Source organism: Trachypithecus francoisi, unplaced genomic scaffold (assembly GCF_009764315.1).
Source record: "Trachypithecus francoisi isolate TF-2019V2 unplaced genomic scaffold, Tfra_2.0 Lachesis_group13, whole genome shotgun sequence".
Taxonomy (NCBI): Eukaryota; Metazoa; Chordata; class Mammalia; order Primates; family Cercopithecidae; genus Trachypithecus; species Trachypithecus francoisi.
This window is the reverse complement of record NW_022681458.1, coordinates 2,428,962-2,437,242: the sequence shown is the minus strand read 5'-3', so window position 1 is coordinate 2,437,242 and position 8,281 is coordinate 2,428,962. Positions and strand designations below refer to the sequence as shown.

The 8,281-nt window shown below is 46.7% G+C and overlaps 1 long non-coding RNA gene across 1 annotated transcript; it reads left to right on the top strand.

Annotated features, from left to right (window-relative positions):
- The first annotated feature begins 350 nt into the window (after positions 1–350).
- On the top strand, positions 351–6,566 carry LOC117094307. Its single transcript, XR_004441486.1, has 3 exons — positions 351–1,270; positions 1,988–2,104; positions 4,756–6,566. It is a non-coding gene; the product is annotated as an uncharacterized LOC117094307 (long non-coding RNA).
- The last annotated feature ends 1,715 nt before the right edge of the window (positions 6,567–8,281 follow it).

The following is an 8,281-nucleotide window of genomic DNA, read 5'->3' as shown; positions in this document are numbered from 1 at the left end:
TGTTGAGACACGAAGATCATCCTGGATTAGCCAGGGGAGCCCCAAATCCAATGAAAAGTGTCCTTGCAGAAAAGCAGAGGGAGATTTGAGAATGCAGAGAAGAGAAGACACAGAAGAGGGGCCATGTGACCAGGGAGGCAGAGATCGGAGTGATGTGGGCTCAGATTCTCCCCGGGAGACCTGGAGGGATCATGGCCTTGTCTGCAGCTTCCAGCCTGCGGGAGGGTGAGGTAGTGCATCCTCACGGCTTTCAGCCACCAAGTTTGTGGTGATCTGTTACAGCAGCTTCAGTAAACACGTACAGCCTGCATAACTCGGGGCCTGGTAAGCAGGACTCTATGTAAATCTGTCAATGAATCCGCATTATCCTTAATTTTGTTTTTTAAATTGGAGATAACTGCGGATTCACATGCAGCTGAAGAAACGCTATAGAGTGATCAGGGTGCCTTTCACTTTGTTTCCCCAGAGGTACTGTTTTAGGTAACCACAGGACAAAATCATAGCCACGCACTTGATCTCAGTACCATCCACACACACAGTTCGGATGTCACCAGTGTCACACGCACTCACCTGTGTGTGTGTTTAGTTCTGTGGCACTTTCCCCCCCATGTAGGTTTGGGTGTCCAGCACCACGGCGAAGGCACAGAACTGTCCGTCCATCTGCGGGTCGCTGGTGCCATAGTGAAGGCACAGAACTGTCCGTCCATCTGCGGGTCGCTGGTGCCATAGTGAAGGCACAGAAGTGTCCGTCCATCTGCGGGTCGCTGGTGCCATAGTGAAGGCACAGAAGTGTCCGTCCATCTGCGGGTCGCTGGTGCCATAGTGAAGGCACAGAACTGTCCGTCCATCTGCGGGTCGCTGGTGCCATAGTGAAGGCACAGAAGTGTCCGTCCATCTGCGGGTCGCTGGCGCCACGGTGAAGGCACAGAACTGTCCGTCCATTGCGGATGCTGGTGCTGCCCTTTATAGCCACGACCACCTCCTTGTTTCCCTCACGCCCCGTGACTGCTAACCCCTTCTCCAGTGCCATCACTTTGTCATTTCAAGAATGTGATGTCAAGGGACTCATGCCAGGTGTCCCTTTTGAACTTGGCTTTTCTCATTCAGCACAATTCTCAGGAGATCCATTCAACTTGTGGAGTGGAATCCCATGGTATGGATATACCACCATTTAACCACTGACCTGTTGGAGGACATTAGGTGGTTTCCGGTTTTTGGCTATTGCAGATAAAGATGCTGTGAACGCTGGCGTGCTGGATTCGGTGTGAATGTGAGTCTCCGTTTATCTGGGGTAAATGCCTGGGAGTACCACTGCTGGGTCATTGGTAAGGGCGTGCTTAGTTTGGTGAGAAACTGACGCACTCTATTTCAGAGTGGCCACACCTCTTAATGTTCCCACCAGCCCTGTCTGAGTGGGTGCCCCTGTCTCTGAGGCCTCACCAGCATTTCCTGTTGTCACTCATTTTTCTTTTCTTTTCTTTTTTTTTTTTTTTTCTGTTGAGACAGAGTCTCACTCTGTCCCCCAGGCTGGAATGCAATGGCGCAATCTCTGCTCACTGTAACCTCTGCCTCCCAGGTTCAAGCGATTCTCCTGCCTCAGCGTCCTTAGTAGCTGGGACTACAGACATGTGCCACCATGCCCGACAAATTTTTGTTTTTTTAGTAGAGACAGGGTTTCACCAAGTCAGCTAGCTGGTCTTGAACTCCTGACCTCAAGTGATCCACCTGCCTCGGCCTCCCAAAGTGCTGGGATTAGAGATGTGAACCATTGTGCCTGGCCCACTAATTTTTGTTTTAGCCATTCTGATAGGTATATGGCTATATCTCACTACAGTTTCAATATAATGAATTTTTTTAAAAAAAATATTTCTTCTTTATTCAACTGTTAGTCTTCCTGGGGAGGAATCTTGGCTTATTCTTTTCTGACCATACTCCCCAGTTTAGTGGCAGTTTACTTTATGTTTATGTTTAATGTCAATGTTTAAAGGTAAACAGGGCCAGACTGGATGAGCCACCCAGATCCTCGGAGTCTCTTTGTAAGAGCTCTGATTCTGAGAAGTGCGCACCGATCCCTGTGATGGGCAGCAGGAAAGGAGAATAATAGGTGAGGCTCAGTGACTTGGCTGGTGCTAGGTGAGGTGTCAGTGAGCGGGTTATGTGGGCGGCTGCCTTCCATCCTCTCACTGGGTAGATAGTATTTTACCCCTGTTTTATAGATGAGGAAAGGGAGGCAAAAAGAGGTGAAGAACAATAAGCTATGGTTTATAACATTGAGTTGCTTTCGCTTTAGTTAAGGAGATGACCACATTAAGTGTTGGAACATGCAAGAGATCGTGGCACAGGGTCTGAGAACGTCACTGGCGCGGTACGAGGGCCTCTGGAACAGGGTTGCATGGAGGTGGGGGCCGTGTGCCTGTCCTGTTCTTGACCTTGGGAAGGAAGGCTCCTGCTTTTTCGCCTGTAGTATGGAGATGTAGCCCTCCAACGTCAGCCCTTCTTGCACTTGAAAGCTATACATTTTCCTAAAGTCTCAGCTGGACCTGCATCTGTAAGTTTTGAGATACCTTCCATCAAATTTTTGATACGCTATAGCGTTTTCATCCTTTTTCAGTTCTGATAATTTAAAAATTCTAAAAATGTCATTAAAGTCGAATTCATGACACCTGGGGTATTTATTTAGAAATGTGGTTTTAAATTTCCAAATTAAATTCACTATAGATTTCTAACATTATTGGATTTATGGTAAGAAAAAGTAGTCTACTTTAAACTGATTTTTTAAAATTTGTGAAAATTTGATCTTGTCCTTGGTAAACATTCTTATACATGTTGCATATGTCCTCAGGGAGAATGTATATTTTCTAACTGTTGAGTGTAGGATTCTATATATTTTCATTAAATCTAGCTTGCATTATTTAGATTTTTTACACTGTTATTAATTCTGTGTTTACCTTTTCAATTACTGAGAGAGATATATGAAAATTTACTATGATGGTGGATTTATCATGTATTTTCTTTGAATTCTACCGGTCCCAGTCTTACAGATCTTAAAGTCATGTTATTAGGTTTATTTTGTTTAGAATTTTTATGTCTTCCTGGTGAACTAAGCTTTTGCTATTCTTTGGTAGTGACTTTATTTCTCATATTTTACCCTTCAAATATATGGAAAAATAAATTTGAAGGCTAAAATACTAATATATATGTTTTTATATACATATATAATATATACATATAATATTTGTCTGACACATGTTTTACAACTTTTTATTCACAGAAGTTTTAAACATCTCTAAACAGCACAAAGCTGGATTAAAATGAAAACATTGAATCTGACAGTTTGGGTATCTGTTAAATTTTGCCCATTTATATGTTTTGTGACTGCTGATACATTTAAAATTATTTTTTCCCTCTTATTTTGTGATTTCTTTTTGTTCTAGAAATTCCATCTTTTTCTGCCTTATTTTGAATTGATTACGTATTTAAAATCCATATTCTGTCCTCTGTGTTTCAGAATTAGACAAAACCACAGTCTATGTTTATCCCCCTGATGGTGACCCTTAGAATTTTAGCATACAAACTTAATTCAGGATCTAGACTTAATTGAAAGACCTACAGCCCTCCTGAACAATTTAAGGAGCTGAAAATATTTTTTACTTAATCATATTGCCAATAATCTTATTGATGTTCTATGTTTTATTTCTGTCTTTTACCCAATTCGGTTCTATTGTAATGTAATTTTCATGTCAATGTTTATTTAGATTTCTCTATATTTTTATTCTTTTTGCATCACTTTTTCTTGCTACTAAGAATCTTTCTTCTAGAATTATTTTCCTTTTCCTAAACAGCTTCCTTTACTGTTTCTCTAGTGATGGGACTTCTGGTGGCAAAATCTTGCAGTTTCTATTAAAGAGTCTAGAACTCAGAACATGTGACTTGATATAAGGAGCCATGGGACTGGTTGAATAGATGAGAGAAGTAACTCTCCAATGACTGTCACCCTGAGGATTATCTCAGGGCACCATAAGAACTTGAAAGAAGGGATGGATTCCTTTCTCCCTGGAATTCCCTGTCTGTGCTTGACAGGTCAGTGGAGAGACCATTGGGTACTGGTCTCTGCCACCCTTGCAAACATGTTCAGGGTGAGGATTATCTAAAGAAAAGATTGTAATCTGGCTCTTCCACACAACGGGGACCCCTCTCCTCTCCCCAGGGTGCTGGGCTGAATTTCTCACTTCTTAGTAAGTTCATCTGTTCTCTTGCAGGCCCCGCCCTGATTTTGGCTTCTGGTGCCTAGTCTCTTGCAGACCAGCTCAGGCACTGACCATATGAGAATTCTTGAGGCCCAGGTACAAGTCCTGGCCCTGCCTTTAATACCATCACTGACCAGGAACAATTCTCGGAGACTTTCAGAGCTCTTGTTCCTAACCCACTCGAAGGAGGTCGTCTCCTGGGTGGTTTCTGGGCCCCCTTTGATTTTGACTCACCATGTGTCCACTTTCTGGGTTTTTCAGTCTCTTCAGCATGAAGAAGCAGACTGGTCCAGACCCGTATCTTGAATGTAGTTTTAGGTAAGAGCATTAGATTGAAAGGAAATTGGTGAAATCCTGTAAGCTAAACCCAGAGTGTTCAACATTTTTGTCCTTCTTAAAGACTTCCATGAATACAATGGAGATAGAAAAGGAAAAGCTTGAGTTGTTTGAAATCATGTAAAGCAATTTTCTTTCCCAGCAACTGACTGCCATTTTCTCTTATGCACAGCGGGTTGGGGTATGGAACATGAATCGGATGAGATGTTTATCTCTGGTGAATGCGTGTTGACTGGTGTGAATCACTGCTGCCTAGGAAAAGGACTTTAATCTCCTTCATACCTCCTGGTAAATTCTGCTGATTTAGGAGGAGGAAGGAAAATTTAGAGACAATTGGAAATCAACTCGGTCAGCACAACAGTGAGAAGTCAAGATTTGAGGAGTATTTCCAGCCTTACCATTGACTCTCTCGGGTCACATCAGTTAATAATTTCTATTACTACTCCAAGGCCCTCATGAGCAGCAGGAAACGCCTCTGTCAAAATAGCTCTGTGAATGAGGATCCAACCTTTGCCACCTGTACCCTTGGTCCAATTTTAGGAAAGGAAGGCTTCGCTCTTGCGTGAAGGGATAAAAAAGGCCCTGCTATGCCATTAGAGACCTGGGTTTGAGACCCACTTCAGCCCTAGCTCCAGGACCGAGGGAAGCTGCTTATTCTCAGTCTGAATACATTTTTAAAACACTTTTACCCATTTTTAGTAGAAAGACATTTATTTTACGATACTTTAAAGCTTTTTGTTTTGGATAAATTGAGAAGGATGAATAGTGAAATGGATATGCCACTTGCAGGACAATTTTGTGAACACAATACTTAGTCATTTTTAGAACAGATGCTTCTCATTGAAGTATGAGAAAGTGCTCATATGGCAAGGGAAATCTCTGAAATGATGAAACCTCTGTGTAGCCACCACCTACCTCAAGAACCAGATCACTGCTAGGAGCCCAGAAGACTCTTTCGTGCCCTTTTCAGTTCCCACCTCCCCCCACGCCCTCAAAAATAACCATGATTTTGCCTTTGAACAGTTGAACCAGCTTTGGGTGAATGGCATCACACATTGCATATTCTCTTAACTCCAGTGGTTTTCACTTAGTGTTTTGTTTGTGAGATTTATCTGTGGTGGGTGTAGCAGCTGCTTGCTGACTATGTGTTTCCATGAAACGGGCACAGTAGCCCTTACAGATAGGGTTCTGCTGGGGATTGGATCGGGGAAGGCACAGAAGGCAGGGAGAGGTGGGCTTGCAGACATGTGGGACGAGCATGACTGTTCTTCATTCGAGGGTGCTCAGGAACCCACCATCCTAACTCAAGCAGATACTGGAATTTAAGTCTCAGTATTAAGACTTTTAAGACTCAACCAGATCCTTCATGCTCCAACTGGCTCATCAGGAGGTTTGAAGCAGATTTTGCCAGCATGCCCAGAGGACTCTGGGAAAACTTCCAGGATTCCTGGACCAGGCGAAACCTTCAGAGCCGTCAGGCACCGCTGTGCCTCCTCCTGCTGCTGCCTGGCTGCTGAGATTGGTGCATCTGGATGAATCTGATGTGTATGTTTTCATTACTTTCCTTCCAGAACCCTTGGTAAAGAAAGTACACAGAGGGATTCACGAGCACCTGGCCAACTCCAAGGTCCTGGGAGGACATGAACCAGTGACTTTGAATGTGATGCTGAGCCCAGCAGGGAGCCAGTATGACTCTTCCCAAATCACAAGTGAGACTCAGAGGCCCCACTGGGCTCCCATGTGGACTCAAGCCACCGTCTTTGCTTAGAGGACACAGCAGAAAGACTTGGCTCATTTTCCAGGGGGCAGACTTGGAGAGTTCTGGCAGGTCCATACATTTCAACCCCCTCCTCCCACCACAGCAGGCCTGCTCTTTTATGTATCCAATGGGAATATTTTTCATTATCTTCCCTCTCAATTTAATTAATCCACATTCCGTAATGAACCTTGAAATTTCATTAAACACATCATTACTAATCAGCACAGAGCTAGTAGTAGTTGGTGGCTTCTTGCCGCCATGCAGGATGTTTGACTGTGCCAGGTGCTGTCATCCGACTCTGGGCCTGTGGACCCCCTCCTCCTCCTGCAGAGCTAGGGCTCAGGACCATTCCTGAGTGGCCAGGGTAGCTCTGGCCAGGAGGCTACACTGGCCCCTCCCACAAGGCTGGGGAGGTTGGTCTTGCAATGGGTGGCTGTACAGCCTTTTGTGGAATCGTGGTGGCTCAGCAGAGGCTGTGAGGATGACGGTGGGTGGTGTCTCGTGAAAGCAGGTGTGGATGACATCACAGCAGTGAGGGGGGATTCCCACGATGCCCTTCTCTGAGACTCAGTTTCTGGGGGTGTCAACTTCCTCAGCTCTCCCCTACTCCCTCCTATAAGAGCACCCATTGGCCATGATGCCACCAGGTCTGGTGTCGTGTGGGCACAGGGGAGGTGCTGGCACCAAGTGAGAGCGCCTGTGCATGGTTGGGGCTGTTCCTGGCGGGCCCACAGCTGCTGCCATTCTTCTGCACCCCTTCCTGCCTCCACTTCCTGCCTCCACTTCCTGCCTCCACTTCCTGCCTCCACTTCCTGCCTTGGTCACCATCTTTCTCCAGTTGTGACCGTGTGGCCCAGAGACAGCCACCTCCTGGCAAGCTCTTCCACTTCTTGGCCCATTTCTTCCATTTTCAACTCCCGATGAAACCCCAGCCCCAGGAGAAGCCACCTCTTCCCCTTCTGTGGAGTCGTTTAGACTCCTGGCTGTAAGCCTCAGCGGGCTGCCTGCCCTAGGCTCATAGCTCCCTGTGGGGTGTCTCCTGTACCCTCCTCCTCCTCTCACACTTTCCCCTCCCTCAGGTTCAGAGGTGCTCCCTCCTCTTTCTCTGAGGAAATGGAAGCTTCCAGAAGCCCCTCCATTTGTCCTCTCCCTGATCTGCAGGCCTGCCCGCTGCCTTCCCTCCTGTCACCTGGAAGGAGTGTGGCAGTCACCGAGGCCACCATCTGCCCTCTGGAGCCCAGGCCCCTCTTTCCCTTTCCTGAGAGCATGGTGCTGGCAATCATCTCCAGTCTCTTGTTTACGGGCTTACCCCCACCCTCAGACAGAGACAGCAATGCCTACCTCCCAGGGGAAAATGCCTGCTCCATGTCACCCTCCAGCTAGGACTCCTCCCCAGCTCCATGCCCCCACCCTGAATTCTTCGTCCAGCACCTGCTCCCTGTGGCTTCTGTCCCTCCCCCAGCCTTCCACGGAAACTTCTCTGCGCGGGGACTTCAAAGAGCCACACGTGACAAAAGCCGGCAGCTTTCCCACCCATGACCCAGCCTCTCAGAAGCACCCTCCAGAACCAGCCCTGCCTCCTTGGCTCCCCTGGCTCCATGCCCTTGGTAGTCCTGCACACTTCAGCCTTCTGAGTTGGATCTAAGGTTTGGGCAGAGCCCATCTCCCTCTCTCCAAGGATTGATCCCCGTTCAGTCTCCACCTCTGCCTGGACATGTCCAGGTGCCGCCCTCCCTGCCCCGTGGGGGCCACTAGCTGCGCTCACAGTCCTGATACGTTGAACAATTACTTCCTCAAAGTGTGGCCCTATTGGGGAGGATGGTGGGCGGGAGCAACCTGTGTGATCCCCACTAGGAATGGGGTTCTAAGCCTGATTTTAAGGCTCTGACAAAAATGGTAAAAGAAAATCCATCTGCCAACAATTTCAGGGGCTTCCCGA